The sequence below is a fragment of the Chamaea fasciata genome, unplaced genomic scaffold, assembly GCF_029207755.1.
Source record: "Chamaea fasciata isolate MVZ Bird 193981 ecotype frontalis unplaced genomic scaffold, bChaFas1.0.hap1 SCAF_13, whole genome shotgun sequence".
Classification (NCBI taxonomy): Eukaryota; Metazoa; Chordata; class Aves; order Passeriformes; family Sylviidae; genus Chamaea; species Chamaea fasciata.
This window is the reverse complement of record NW_027094098.1, coordinates 351,902-367,409: the sequence shown is the minus strand read 5'-3', so window position 1 is coordinate 367,409 and position 15,508 is coordinate 351,902. Positions and strand designations below refer to the sequence as shown.

Sequence of the window (15,508 nt, the reverse complement as noted above, 5' to 3'; positions counted from 1 at the left end):
CCTTTAAATTATGTCTGTTTCTATGTAATTTTTTCTAAGCCTTCATTATTCATTCATAATTTTGTTAGGGATTAACATATTTTAGGTATTGGAGTGTTTGAATTGATTTAATACTAGTTTCCTTTACAGCTGCTGGTTCAGGTGACTAGCAGCTCTGCAGGTTTGTTGGTTTTGGCTTCTCAGCTCAGCAGTTTCCATAATGTGAAGATGCTGTGTAGTCAGCAATTCGAAGAAGAGATTCACTTTTAGTGTCCTCATTTGGATGGCCAGAAATCCCAGTAACTTTATGAAAGTAGGCTCAAATATCTTAGGGTGGTATTTGCCTTATTGAAACTTAGAGGATTAACACTATGCAAGCATTTCAGAAGCTTACTCTAAGAAACTCAAGGAAGCCTTGTGTGTTAATATAGGTATATTCAGAGGTTTTTACCTGTTTTTTTTCCTTTATACCTTATAATAGTATGAGGAAAAAGCTGAAACCCCCAACCTTTGCAGCAGCTCCAATGGAATGGGATTCTGCAGGGAGGTGCCATGGTAACTGGAGTCACTGAGACAGTTGGTGTCAATCTGTTTATTGGAGAGTGCTATATTTAGGCTTTGGTTTATCCCAGTGTGAACAGCAAATGGAAAGTTTGTTTGGTGGTCTCATTTCCTACTCTTTAGGACCCAGAAATGTGAGGTGACACAGGACACAGGGTTGCACTGCCTTTGCTACTCTACACGTGGAGAATTGGTCCCTGGAAACCAGGGTTGTCCTTTGGAGCACTTTCCCCCTCTTGCCAGAACCTGTGGCATCCCCGCAGCAGCTGCACTCTCTGTGCTGTCCAGTTTATGATACCCTGCCTGTCTGCAGGGAATTTAGCTCCTGGCACAAGTAGAGGACATTTGCTCTGTGACCTTCCAGCTGGGGAAATACCAGGAAGGTCTTTTCTGTGGGAAACCCTGTGATTGGAATATGTAAGAAAAGCGGAAGCAGAGTGTAGTGGGAAGACATCCAAACTTTTCTCAGAAATGGTGAATAGAGTCACCATGCAGGCTGTGAACTCTGGGCAGGGCAATAGATCCTGCTGGCAGTGATTTCCACAAAAATTGGTGGACTTCTCTTTCTACCGCTACAAGAACTTTTAAAATGCCAGAATAGGAAGTGAAGTCTCATCACCAAGGTTTCATTTTGCATGCTTTAATGCAGCTCTGTGTACACTGATGTATGACCACAAATTAAAATGCAGTCCTTGCCCAGATGCACACAGGGGCATTGCAAGGCAGTACTTGTTATTTATCTCATTTAAAATTCAGCCACTACTGGTCAGACTTCATTGTTAAGACATAGATAGTGCTGCTTTCAGAAGGAAATAACCACTCCTGGAGCAGAGTTCGAAACGCTTTATGAATTAGATGAGCAAACCAGGGCCCATCAGAACTCTTTTAAACTACTGAGAAACTTGTGAAGTCACTAAACCAGCACAACTTGGGTAGGAACAGCTCAGGTGTGAGCTCAGCTCAGAACAGGAGACTGCCATTCTCTCCTGCAGATAGCGAGACATAAAGAAGCACAGTGAGGAGAACCAGATAAATTGGAAGGAAAGATTAAATCAATAATAGGGGAAAAACCTTAACAAAGTGATTATCTAGATAGAAAGCTGGTCTCAAAAGACCTGAGGCTTGACACATGAAAAATTAATGGGAGAAAGCAGTAGCAAATAGTTTTCTAGGAGTGATGTTATATTGGAGGGAGGATGGAAAAGATATTTACCAAGCAGTTAATTAGGTTATGTCCAACAGCATTATGAAGTAGGTGAATGTGTAGATTGATTCATCTGGTTAGGGATTTTGTAAATAAAGAAGAACAAATTCAGCTGAAACAAAACTGAGTTATTAGGTAGGAAGATTTTATAAGCTGTAAAAAAATATTCTGGATCAGAATATTGATAATAAATCTCATTACTAACGCTCATTTTTCTACACTGATATTTATACTTTCCAGGCAAAATAAAAAAATACCTAAGTTTGCAATGCAATACCCTGTCAAAAGAACCCAAAGTCTATTTAATCTCGGAGAAATAGGAAGCTGTATCTAGTAGTTGCTTTATTTTCTTCCTTTTTTTTTTGTTTGTCTTTGTTTTGTTTTGTTTTTTTGTACAAGTTAACATAAAGCATAGTCGTTTATCTGATTACATCTATGGCCTTGAATTTGTTTCTGTGTTGTACTATATATCTCTGCTTTACAGGTTCAATTGAACTTTCAGTGTTTTACAGCCTTTTGCCAGCTCTCCAGTCTTCAGAGAATGAGGAAAACTTTCTGATAATGGTTTCACATTAAGCTTGCAGACCCAAATAATAAATATTTGGGGTTGGTATTACCTGAGACTGCCAGTTAGATTATACCAGCAGTCAGCTGGTTTCTGTGCAGTGGAACTGTGTGATTAAAGCTCACTGAATTTAAGGCTGCAAGGAGCTGTTGAGTGTTTATACCACTGCAACCTCTAGTTTTCTCTGCAGTGCAAGTGTGTTAATTGTTTTACAGGGTGTAAGGAATAAAATGTTTCTCAGATGAAGTGCAGCTGCTGAGGAAGGTATAAAAAAAGAACAGTTTATGTTCCTACTTTTAGTGAAGCAAAGCAGATCAATCCCTACTGTGATTGTTAGGCTACTTTATATAGTGGCACCTACTACGTCAGGAATAGAGGCTGTGGGAGTGAGTTAGGAAATAAACGAGTCTGTGCATGTGGCATTTCATTTTTGGATTGCTGTGGAAAAAAATGCGGAAGCTGCTCGCAAGTGCATTGATTCTGTTTGCTGGCTTGTGCAGCAACCTATTTCATAGCAACACTGGCATATAAAGTTTCTGGAACTCATCCTGCACAGCACACAAACCAAAGCAGATGCTTTTTTTCTCTTAACTACTCTAGAAGAAAGTAGATCCCTTTAGCTGATACACAGCTACTGCTAGGTTAAATCTCGACTGTTTTAGATAATATGTAAAGGTCATTGAGCTTGTGTGTAATATCTGAACATACAGAACAAACACATTCTCCTTCACTCTTGCAAAAATTGAAGAAATTTGCAGCCTTGGGTCTATGTTTGCCATCTCCCAAGGTGTTTGACATCTTGAATTTCCTTGCTGGTTATAAATTTTTTCCCCCCTGTGCTGCCCCTCCTTAGTCACATGTGAAGGCTAACATCTGTCCTAGAAAGAAAATTCCAGCCAGAGATGGACAAAGTGAAAATGAAGTGGAGAAGAGCCTTGAGTCACAAGTTCACTTCGGTAAACAACTGAGTAAGCAGCGTAAAACCGTTTTCTTATACAAGTGCACACGCCTGCATTTTTGACAGTGCCAAAAATCTTTGCTGGGTCCTGGTCCTAATTTGTTGCTGGGATACTGAGTTTTGGAGGTTTATGGACTTGGCCAATGTGCTGTTAACATCTGCAGGAGAACCACAGGTCCAGCAGGCTTCAGGGGGCTGCAGTGCTCCAGGATCCTGCCTCTGCTTTCATCAGGATCTCTCACTCCCAGCTGTGTCTGTGCTGGGTCATTGCTCTGAGTTTGAGAGAGATCCTTGTTTTCTATGGTACCGAGCAAAGGGTGTGGAGCTTTTGTGCCTTGAAATGCTGCTGGAATTTTGGAGCCCAGATGAAAGCTTTTAATATCTCCCAAGATACAAATATCTCCTATTCGTGCTATTGAAAAATCTTCTGTTAACAGCAGCTGTGAGTAACAGGCATTGCTTCTCTGCAGCACCTCAAAGCACATTAGCAAGTAATTAGAAAAATTGTTGCAGGATTCAAGAAAAAAAGGCTACTGGTACAGTAGTTGGAGATGTGTCACAATAGGAAACCTCTTTGTCCACCTGCTCAAGTGTGACAAGAAAATGTATTTTAAATAATATGTACTGTGGCAGCACTCGATGTCAAAGTGTTTAAAAACACATTAATGGTCTCTTGGATGTGACATATTTAGTAGGAATTAATAATAATAAAAACTTGGATGTAACGGTTTTTAGGCATCACATAAAGTGGCTGAATCAAGCAAGAAAACTCCTTAGAAGATAAGAAGATAAGTTTTCTTTCACTTTTGAATGAGTTTTTTTCCTTTGTTCTGCAGTTCTGCCTTTTGTTAGCCGTTATTACTGCCTTCCTGAACATGAGAGGAGCAGTGAAATCTATCAGGAATATCAGAAGGGTGGCACAATGCAGCTATCACCAGCCACCACATCCATCAGTGTTTGTCTTCAGTGTTGTGACAGAACAAAACTTCCTCTATCTCTCTGAAGTACTGCTAAAAATTTTAACACTACTATGCCTTGTAGCTAACTGATCAGTGCCCCATATCTCATTTAATATGGTAGAATTCTGTCCAATTAAAATGCAGCAGTATTTTGCACTATGTGGAAAATCCTTGTGAATATTCTTTGGTACTTGTAACATTAGTCATGACTTGATTTGATACAAGAAGAAATGTAGTCTGTGATGCCCAGCTGTGGCAGAAGCCACATCTGTATCTGTTAAAATGTAACATGTATTGCTACAAATACATTTTTTTTCATGCAGAAATGCAAAGAGTTCTAGCTGCAGCACACAACCTAAGCTCACTTCTTGTGACCCACAGCCCCTGTAGAAGGGGAGATCTGGCAGTGAAATATTTAATATGTTCCAGCAGCAGTGGGTCAGAATATTCAGAGAGAATACAATGAGAGGATTAATCATGTTAATCTAATCTGTTCTTACACCTCAGCTCCCTGTGCATGCTGGCACCCCAGTAGCTTCTCTTACTGCCCACCTTTGGCAGAGAGAGCACATCCACTCGGAAGAAAGTCTGCTGTAATTCCTTCTTCATTTTAGTCTCTTTACCTTGCCTTAGAAATTATTGCCATCTCTCTTCACTAGATGGATCAGTGGAGTGTATCCTTCAGTGCTGTTGCTTGGTTTATGCTTCTCTTGCAGAGCGTGGACAATTACAGCTGGATGTGTGCTGGAATTTTAAACCTGTTACACATCCTTTGAGCCCCCTGCAAGGTTACCTGTGTGCCTGAATTCACATAGACCTGGCAGATAGCAATTCCTGTCACATACTCTGTTACAGAAATAGATTTGGGGGGAAATAATAGGATGCTGGTGTAAATTTCCAGGAGACTAAATCTTGAAGGAAGCACTCCGGGAGAAGATATGCAACACTTGGGAAAAAACTCAAACTCACCATTTATAAACTTATTTATCTAAGTCTATATTTTGCTAGGAAATAGTTCTAGGAAGTAAAAATAACCTTGGCATATTAGATTGAAGGGCAGCATTCCTGTGAGTTAGTTTTTTCTGGCGCAGAAGTTTGCTGGTGTTCGTGGCTTTGGGTTGTGCTTCTTGCCCAAGTGGAGGAGATCCCCTCCTCAGTAGTCAAGGTTATGAGGGGAGTTGTAAAACTACAACATGTGAGAGAATGATGTCCTGGGAGCAGAGAGGAAGGCTCATGAGGGATTTGAGGGGGAATTTTAAGGCATCCCATCCTGGTTAATGACAGCCAGCACGCCCACCCTGCTCCATGGACAGCCTCCCTGCCCTGCGTGGGTGGATCTGGTAAAGTGCATCTCATTCCCTGTGGAGTCAGTGTTGGAGGAGGGAATCACTGCTGGAGATGGGCCAAGGTCTGCCTCCAAGTGTTCATGCATCTTCTCAGCTTTCATTGTTTCTCTGGTGATTGCTTCCATATATACAAAATCTGACAAATAATTGTAGTTTGAAGGGCGTGCTTAATGGAGGGCCATAAAAGTGATTCACAGGCAACTGTAAACTGAACTATTACACTAAAGGATAAAAAGCTTCCTTAATGAGCTGTACAAGACAGTTATCGATGTATTTATGAAAACACTTCCAAGTACATGTTACCAGGGGAATTAAAAGATAAATATTTAAAGATCGGCTGACAGTTTTCACATGTAGCAAAACTCCAGTTCCTCTAATAGGCAGTAAATTTAAAAAAAGTATATATTTACATGATTTGTAACAAAAAAAAAAAAAAGAAACAAAACTTGCATAAAACCCTGATGTTTTTTTCTGTAATTGTGTTTTTCTATTCTGATGAAGAGATGAAGCGTGAAGAAAATGAGCAGATGAGATTCAGAATATTAATAAGGTAAACCAACATTTTTTTCCATCCAAATAATTTATTAGCATCGTGCCACAGAACTGTATTTAAGAGGCTGAAACCTCACAACAGTTCAGAGTTTGATTAAGTTTCTTTTCATCCTATCATTGCTGTACACAATTAGGTTATTCAAGTGTGATCCTTAAATGTTCACAATATGATTCATAGCCTTGTTCTTCACACCCCAGAGAGAGAAAAATTGGTCTGTGGGTATGAATCTGATTAATATATGGATCAATGCATGCCCTTTTAATGTTTATTATACACATGCACTTTTAGTTTGGATAAATGATTATCTCATTGTGTTACTTGCTCTTTTTAGATTTGCTGTGTTATTGTCTGAGCAAAACTTTAGAAGCATTTTAAGCATTCAGGGCTGACACTTGATTTGGCACTACCTTGTCAGTTGAGATTACTTTCATTCTTGAATGAATTAATAATCGATAGGTGTTAAACAATATTATTTTCCCTGGCATTATAGCTGCTGTGTTGTGCAGTTCTGACATAAAGAATGAAGATCTGGCTCATGCTTTCAAGTCAGTTTTAAAGTTTTTTTAGATGTACCTATTTCTTATGTTTATTACACCTCAGGGTTTATAGATGGAAACCATCCCAGTGGCTGTGACTCCTTGAAAAGAAGGGAGAATGAGGAAAACAGGTGACAAGGCAGCCAGTCTATGCAAAACACTGTCACCAGCCTTGATCCTGCTCAGGGGAAAGCTACTGGCAGTACTAAGCTGTAGTAGTAGGAGTGTTTCAGTCATGGGGGTCTCTTCTACAGCATCAAGAAGGTTGTGGTGAAGCTGAATTTAGCCCCAGGTGATGATGCTCACCACATTATTACTTACAGAAACACTGAGTAGATAATTTGGTGAAAAACATTGATTAACTTCACAAATGTTAAGAACTTGTGAATTTTTCCAAGTGTAGTGCATGCAATGGATTTTAAACTTTTTCTAACTTTCTGATGGGACACTAGGATTTGGTTTTTTCTTTTTTTTTTTTCTTCCTTGACATTCTTTATCGCTTTAAATTTTGCTTTTGTGAGTAACTCTTCTATTCCACTTGCTCTATTAGGATGCAGTTGTTCTAGTCCATGAGAGTCACTGACCTTAGAATGAAAGGTGATTTGTGTTTTAGGGATTCTGTGGAAAACTAGTGATGGTTGGTTTGTTTCTACATGAGAATGTGAGGGAGGGGGAGTAGAATCAGAATTCTAAACAATTAGTGATGGTGGTGGAAGCACAGGAACATGCTCAAGCCCTGGGAAATTTTTCAGTCTGACTCTTTGGGTGCAACAGCCTGTGTTAATTATGTCTTTAATCTCTCTTGCACCAAATTGCCAATGCTTGAGAGAAAGAAACCCGTTGATCAAAGGCAGAGTTTTCAAGCATAACAATAATTTGTAAACCTAGTACTTCTACAACAACAGTTGCATCATCTCCATTTGCAAACAGATTGTTTTGTGTTTCAGAGCACAAGTAAGGCTTTGTTTCAGTGGCTATTGTGAAAGCACTTATGGATTGGATTTCTTGGTACATATGCACAATTAAAACTTGAAGATTTTGATTTAGATACTGTTTATGCATTATGCACTTCAACCTGGGCAGCCTTCCCTCATGCCCCTGTTTTTGTGATGCACATGCTCTGCAGCAGGAATCTCCTGCTGCAGCTCTTTGCTCAGCTGAGATGCCTGTTGAGATCAGCTGGTGGAGATGTCTTTGCTTCCATCTGGACAACTGAGGCATTTTACATGCAGGGAGGCTCACTGCAACAAGTGTGCGGATAAGGAGCGAAGAATTCCTGAATGACTCCCTGAGGTTGCCAAACTGTGTTATATCCCTGCTATTCACTGCTTTGCCTGGTGCCTTTGCACAGTTACTGTGGGGGCACAGAGGACCCTGTGCTTCAGGGGTATTGTTGGACCCTCTTCTGTATTGATTTCAGAAAATACAGTGTGTGCACTTTTTAGCAGTTTCAGGCACATCTTAACTCGAAAATTGCCCCATGGGGAGGAGTTCTTTACCCTGCATCAACTCAAAATGTCACAGACAACTGTATTTGCCCTACCAAGGCAATCCTTGTCTCCTTCCTGCTGGCTGGAGCAGCATGTTGCTCACAGGGGCAGAGCTGAAACTCCAGTTTCTTAAACCTGCACAGGGTGTTCCTTTCCCTGAGCAGTCCCCAAAATAGCAAAGCACTGGGATGCACTGAGGTTTCTGTGGTGCCTGAGTTACTCAGGGCAGCTGTTGTGTCATGGGGAGCTCACACAGACAGATTCCATCTTCCCCCTGACAGAGCAGTTACCCTGGCAACTGTGGCAGGGCATGAGATTTTCCTTTCTAGGAGTGAACACAGGAGCTAAATCTGATGTGTGCTACGTCACACTCAGTGAATTCCTTAGATTGAAGCATGTGGTGGCAGGAGAACTGACACTTTTTGCAGTGAGTTCATGCCAATAGCAGTGCTGTGCTTGGAGTTTAGGTTCATTAGTGGGTTGCCTAAAACTGGTCTGTGTAGTATTAAATGCATAACCAGCATTTTTCCTGGAGGAGTTCAATGACTGTGAACATAAGTTAAACCCTCTTGCCTACACCCCTTTAATCAAAGATACCTTATTGAACTTTATTGGTAGAATAATAAGGCTTTACAGTTCCTGGAGAATCCTCCTATAACATGGATGGTGGGGGTTGGATTTGCTCAAGCTGCTGACTTTTTTAAAGACCTCACATAGGCAGAAGAGCGTGTGCACATTCTGAGTTTTCAAAACACCCTGAATGGTGTGCAGTAATATCTTGCACTTTTTTCCCCTCCTTCTCCTCTCCATTCTGGGGCAGCTGTAACTCCCAGGAGCATGAATGGTGGTTTGAGGTGAGGAAGGACATGATTAGTGCTGACAGATGGCACAACCACAACTCTCGGGACCTGACCTCCACTCAAGTGCTTTGTTGGGTGTGCTGCTTTTTACCAATGCCTCTCATGCTCCAGGGCATAACAAATCCCCCTTCGTGAGGGTCTCAGGATTCAGAATTCTGTTGCTTGAGTGCTGATTTTACAGAGCATCAGTGGGGCTTGTTGATGGAGGTGATCAATGAGACCTGAGTATGTGAATCATTAAAAAGATCAATTCTGCAACAATCTGAAGGGTTTTTTTTTTTCTGATGTAGATTTTTTTTTAGCAGCAGAACGCTCATGAATTAATATTTACCATTATCAGCTTTGCTGTCATTCCTCAAGTGCAAGGGTTTAGATGCAGGTGTTCCCTTGAGTTCCAGTAGTTCCATGGTCCTCAGAGCTAGTGATGATTGTAAATACCTGATACAGATTTCAGAGAGCCATGGACATGGCAAAGCTTTTTCTTCAGATCTTTCATCCTTTTAACATTCTAATCACCCTCTTTGTCCTCCTAGCACTTGAATTAATGTAATCCAAATAATTCTGCATGGATATCAAATTTACCACATTTGACATTTGTTATCAATATTGGTAGTTCCCTTGTTTTCAGCAGGTGGAGAGCTCATCTAGAAAAGGCTGCAGAGAGAAGTTAGTGTCTAACAGAGCCAGATTCACATTTCAGTTTATACCAGTTAGATCAGGAGAGCTGGGCAGCGATGGAGTTCTACCAGGAAATTTGGAAGGTTGAGGCTAAAATCAGAGATGCTCAAAGTAGAAAAATCTCTACATCTTCCATGGGATGTTAGAGCTAGAAGAGGGATTCTTGGCTGACTTCATTTGCTGAAGATCTCAGGATGGGGTTGCCTGTATAATAAATGCTTATGGGAATAGGACAAGGAATGCTGATCTTGGTTGGTTCATAGTTGGCTGTTTTTTTTTTTTTTTAATAGAAGTCTGAAAAAGGTTCCCCAAAGAACAAGACTCAAAAGGTATTTGTTTTGCTTTGTAGTTATTTTTAAATTAACATATTTGTCTTCAAGGGGAGTCTAATTCAGGAAAAGATAACCCAAGTGACTTTACATTTTTCATTTAATGAGCACATTCATGTGCTTTTAAAGTCTTGTTGGCTTTGTTCTCCTTAGGAATCACATCTAGAAGTAACAGCAAGCTGTGGTCACCTGGTGGTGTGAAGTTTTCATATTGTCTTTCTTGTCCTGGCTCAAGCTGCTCTATCCCAGCTAGGTCCATCCCCGATGAAGAATTCTCATGCTGCTGCTAGAATGGGAGGAAGAAGTTGTTGAGTTGGGTGAACGTTTCTGAAGCCTGTGACATCACTGGCTAGCTAATATGCTGAATTCAAAGTAAAACACTGATGATAAGGCCAGAAAGTACATTTCACATTGCTACCTGTGCTTCTGCTTTCTTCAAGGAAACACTGAGACAAGTATATAGACAAATGAAAGGTATTGAGGAAAGGCTTCTTGTGGTGTAAATTCATTGTTACTAAACAATGGAAACATGTCAGATGCTTTGCAGAGCATCCCTGGATGTGGACAGGGTTGTTCAAATGCAGCACATGATTGGAGCTGTTGCTTTCAGTCTGCTGAAAACTTCAAAAGGAGATTCCTGGCTGTGCTGTGTGTGCTCCCAAGGCCTGTCGGTCTGTCATTCCCATTTGATTTAGAATGATGAAAGCAGAAGCAAAATCAAACTCAGTGAAGTGAGTTTGGTTTGATGGGATTATAACTCCCAGTGCTCTGGGGAAGTAGTGATGGGGCCCATGGTAAATGTGATACAGCACTGTCAGATCTCACATGACAGTGGGCAGGGGCCTCAGCACTGCCTGTAAGTGTGGGCAGGGGCATTGCAACTGGAGCCTAACTCTGAGCTTGCTGCCTTTGAAGCTGTGCAGTTCTTGGATTTTTGGCTTGGTCCACCACTGTTGCAGCAGCCTTCTTGTTAGAGGCTAGAAACAAGCTGAGACACAGACTTCTTGTTTATCACAGCATGAAAAGGGTCCTGGTTTATTCCTCTTTACAGCTCAGCCATCCTGACTCCAGCCATTCACTGACTCTGGCTGCAGCAAGCTCCTGCTGTGGGTTTCCCTTGCAGCCTCTGACTGCTGGTTAGTTCCTGCTAAACTGACTGCATGTATTAGTGTGCAGGCTGTGATGGCAGGCTTTTACCTGGCTAGATTGTGACTGCAGGTTCTAACAACAGGCACTAATACAGGCCCAGACTGATCTCACAGCAATGATTCCATCTCCTCAAAACCCTTCTTCTTCATCTCCACCAGCTAACCCACTCCCATTTACCACATTTATCTTTATTGGATGTAGCTGTGACTCATCAGGAGTGAGGCTCTATTGGGTAATTAACACAGCTGTTACCTATCAGGGATGAGGTCACCTGCACTCCTTTCTCCTACGCACCACAGAGTTGATGTTGAACACATACATTGCTGCTTTCCCAAAGGTTAGGATATCTGCAACTCTGTTTTACCACTGCATGGCTTTTCTCACAGGTCCAGCTCAATCTTTGGACAAGCAGGTTGATTTCCTATGTGTACTTCTAGGTTTTGTGGGGTTGGAGACTCTCCAGCTTCACACCATGAAACAATTATTTAGAAGAGAAACAATCACATTTCCCCCATTTTCTAGCATCAGAGTTTTTAGAAGTTAGCAAGTTAACTGTTAACACATTAACAGTAATTTACTCTGTTCTGCCCAGATCTGTGAGCAACTGCACAAAGTTGCTAGCATGGACATATTAAAATGAAAATATATTATCTTTTTAAAACTTAATCCTTTATTCCTAGTAAAGTACAAACTGCAACCCAGAAACCTCATTCAGCTTTCCAGCTGCCAGTGGAAGGACCTTTGTGCCACAAGGGATTTTTTTTCCAGCTATATTGGTTTTATTACATATGTTCCCTCCTCTGAACACTTCTCTTATTCCTAAAAAGCCAGGCTAAAAGTGCTCTTGCTCCATCACTTTGCACACAGGCACCCGAGTCTGTGTTTGTGCTGTCATACTGGAGAGAGCAATATCCTCTGCTGTGAATGTGTTGTGGTGGATAGCAGCCACTCAATTATACAGAGCATTTTCTACAAACCCTACAGAGAGAACAAGAGAACTGACAACCAGAAATACAGTCAGAAAACAGCACAAGGCATTTGCCCAATAGAGTGGGATCTTAGTCCTGTGCACTGAAGAACAATGACAAGCAACATGCTTGCTGCTGTATTAATAGGTTTTATTTCACTGCAACTCTTACATCACATTTTTCAGCTTGTCATCCTTTTTCTGTGCTAATCCCTGCTGTAAGGTTTTGTTCACATCTTCCCCATGCTCTGTCCTTTCTGATAAATTTCTCAGGAAATGAAACAGGATAGAAATGCTGGGGTGGTACTAACAAGACAATAGAGACACTTTCAGTGAGGAGGAATGATGTTGTGATTCTTGACCTGTTTGATGTCTAGATGTTGGAATCCTAGCACCCACCCTGTGTGTACGATTTGGAGCTCTTGAGTGAAATTTGTTAAGCTGTTTTCTGGTTCTTTATTCTGAATTTGTGTGTTGCTTGTATGTTATATGCTTCTGTGATCTTTATTTTTAACATATATTTCATACTTAACAAGCATTTGAAAGCTAACAACCAGATTTAGCTCTACAGATGAGTGTGAACCCAACTACACAGTCACAAACTTCCTTCCTTTAATTTAGCCTCATTTTCCCAGTACTCTGAACTATTAATTCTGCCCTCAGTGCCTTTACATGGACAGTGTTGAAAATGTGTGACAGTCTGGTTTTCTCTGTAAAGCTGAATGTAATTAAGTCATTTTAAATTATATCTCTTGATGGTCTAAGGTTGTTATTAATGAAGGGAGACTGAGCGATTCTTTACGGTGTAGCCCTCTCCTCTGTGTCTTGTTTTCTAGACCAAAATCAGACTATGTCAGAAACTTCCCCTACAGGCAGATCTCCAGCAGCACATACACTGTTGATGCTGCAGTGCCTGGCTGCTTTGATTTCCACACACAAACAGAAATCTGGCAAGTGAAATTGCATTTGCAAGATGATCTGATATTCAAATGGAGAATGACTGAAGCAAAACATTGTGGAAATGTAGCCCAGGACAACTTTTGTTTCTCCCAGAGTAATGATTTTTGTCTTTGCATTAGATTCTAAAACAGCTGGGTTTTAGGACAGCTTGCTTTTTAAATGATGACACAGCTACCAGGAACATTTTTTCATTTTAAAATCTGCAATTATTTACTTATTCTTTATATGTATTAGTTATTTTTGTGGCTTTCTTAGCCTGTTCTGTATTGTAGGTTTTAGTCATAGTTCAATTTTGTGGAAATAAAAAAGATTTCCCTGCCATAAAAATACAGTATTACCTCAGACAACTGGGTTAATTTTCACTTTGGCACAAGCATAATTCCTGAACAGGCACTTACTAAATTCAAAAAATAACGGAACATGAATGCTTAATATTTGGTTTTCAAACACGTGCTTGAATGCTGAAGCATTGAAATAAAGTAAACACAGAACTTTAGTAATAGTGCCTGCACAATTCAGGTCATTAATGTTTTGGGTTTTTTTTTCATTTTACCGTAGTTATGACTGGCAGTGATTTCCATTTCACACTTCTGCTTTACGAATGACTTTTAAAACAGCAAGTATCTGTTCCATGGGGACCTTTTCTCTCTGTTTATACTTACCCTCTAAGAGTATAAAATGGTCGGATGTAAACAACAGCTTTTGGACTTTGCCCCAGCAGAATAAGCTATTTTAGTTTTCTTCCTGCAGTCACCATATGGGTTAGACCTTATTTTCTTCACACTAGATTTCTTGGATTTCACTTTTTGGTGAAGCTGTATTTCTGTGTGTCTGTGGAGGACCATATTGTCTTTCTTCCAAATATCATTCTTTTTTTTTTTGTGTAGAAAGGAAAAAAATTAATTTTAATGAATTGTAGTTGAAGATCTTTAAATGACTTGAAAAAATTACATCCTAAGGAGTTCCTGTATTTAACTGAGGCCCTGATCCCGTAGGAATTATTTTGTGAATACTTTGCTTTATGGAGATACCATTTACATCAATGAAACTTTTCTGTTTCTGTGAATTGAACACCCAGACTTTTGGAGAATCATCTTCATAACATTCCTCCCTGTTCCTAGGAAGAGCTCTAAGAAACCTCTGCAATTTTCTAGGACAATCTCCAAGTTTTACATCTTGTAAATTTGCTACAATTCAAAAGAATAAAAACACTTCTTAGGATATTAAAAAACTCTTCAGGGGAATTCATTCTGATTTCCACTCTCTTTGACCATCTAACAATAGAAGTGAAGACAATACATTTTTCTTGGAATAAATTCCCCAAATCTGCTGTTCTGAAAACGATCAAACAAAATGTTTCAGCTTCATCATCAGATTCTTTCAGTTTTTCTTAAATTGACAAGTCTACTATGGAAAAGGAGAGGCTCATGAAGAAAGGTTATGCTTCCACAACAGTGGCTTTCCAAACAGAAAATCACAGAAAAACTTACACTAGCTTTCCCTAGAGGCAAGATGGGATTCACTTGGGAAAAAAAAAAAAAAAAAAAAAAAACAAACCAAAAAAACACCAAAAACCAAACAAAACAACAAAACTTCACCAGTGGTAAGGAAACAAGTAATCAGTGAACTCTGTGCTGCTCCAGATTTTCTGTTAAATACATCATTAGTAGATGCTCTAAATAGGAAATTAATCAAGAAAGAAAGCTGTCAGCGATTTCTCTTTCTTTCTTCTTTTTGTCTCCCTGAAATGTTGGGATCTCCCTAAAATAATCTCCAGATCAACATTTGTTAGGTACTGCACTTAGATAAGTTAATTCAATAATCACATTAATGTTGGTGGAGAGGATTTTATACCCCTGCCCTTAACCTTGGTGCTGTAGGAGTGTTCACACTTCCTCCCTGAGGGAGTTTGGGATGCTCAGGAGCCGCCATCCCAGCCCGCGTGTGCAGTCCCGCATCCCTGCCCGGAGCCGCGGAGCTCAGCACTCCTCTCACTGGGCGTGGGGATTCCTGATGGATGTTTGAATGTTCATCTGCTGTACAGTCCTCCTCCACGCTGAGATAACATCAGTGACTTGAAATTCGGCTGTGTCTACAGCAGAATTGCCCATGCACTGGTAGGGGAAAGCAGGTCCTGGATGGCACTAATGCATGTCCCGGATAGCACTAATGCATGTCCCGGCTGCTGCAGGGCTGCTCTCATCGGCAGGGCCGGGAAGGGCTCAGAGCAGCCCCTGTTCCACATTAGTGCCCAGAGGCAGCTGCTGATTACACGATGACAGTGTCAATTATCACCTACGGCGCTCCTGCGAGGAGTAAAGTGGCACTGACAAAGATGCAATTTGGACATTTCGCTTCCTGCTCCTCTGATAACGCCAGTGTCCCACTGCGTCTCTAGTGATGCTTTGGAGACT

At 40.6% G+C, this 15,508-nt stretch overlaps 1 long non-coding RNA gene across 8 annotated transcripts in view; it reads left to right on the top strand.

Annotated features, from left to right (window-relative positions):
- Positions 1-15,508, top strand: part of LOC136296474 (uncharacterized) — a 69,508-nt gene that overhangs the window by 38,500 nt on the left and 15,500 nt on the right. For 5 of the 8 annotated variants that reach the window (XR_010722942.1, XR_010722939.1, XR_010722938.1 and 2 more), the window contains one exon: positions 6,074-6,122. The exons of the other annotated variants lie outside the window; for them this stretch is intronic. This is a non-coding gene — a long non-coding RNA (uncharacterized lncRNA). The remainder of the gene's footprint in view (positions 1-6,073; positions 6,123-15,508) is intronic. 8 annotated transcript variants of the gene reach the window in all.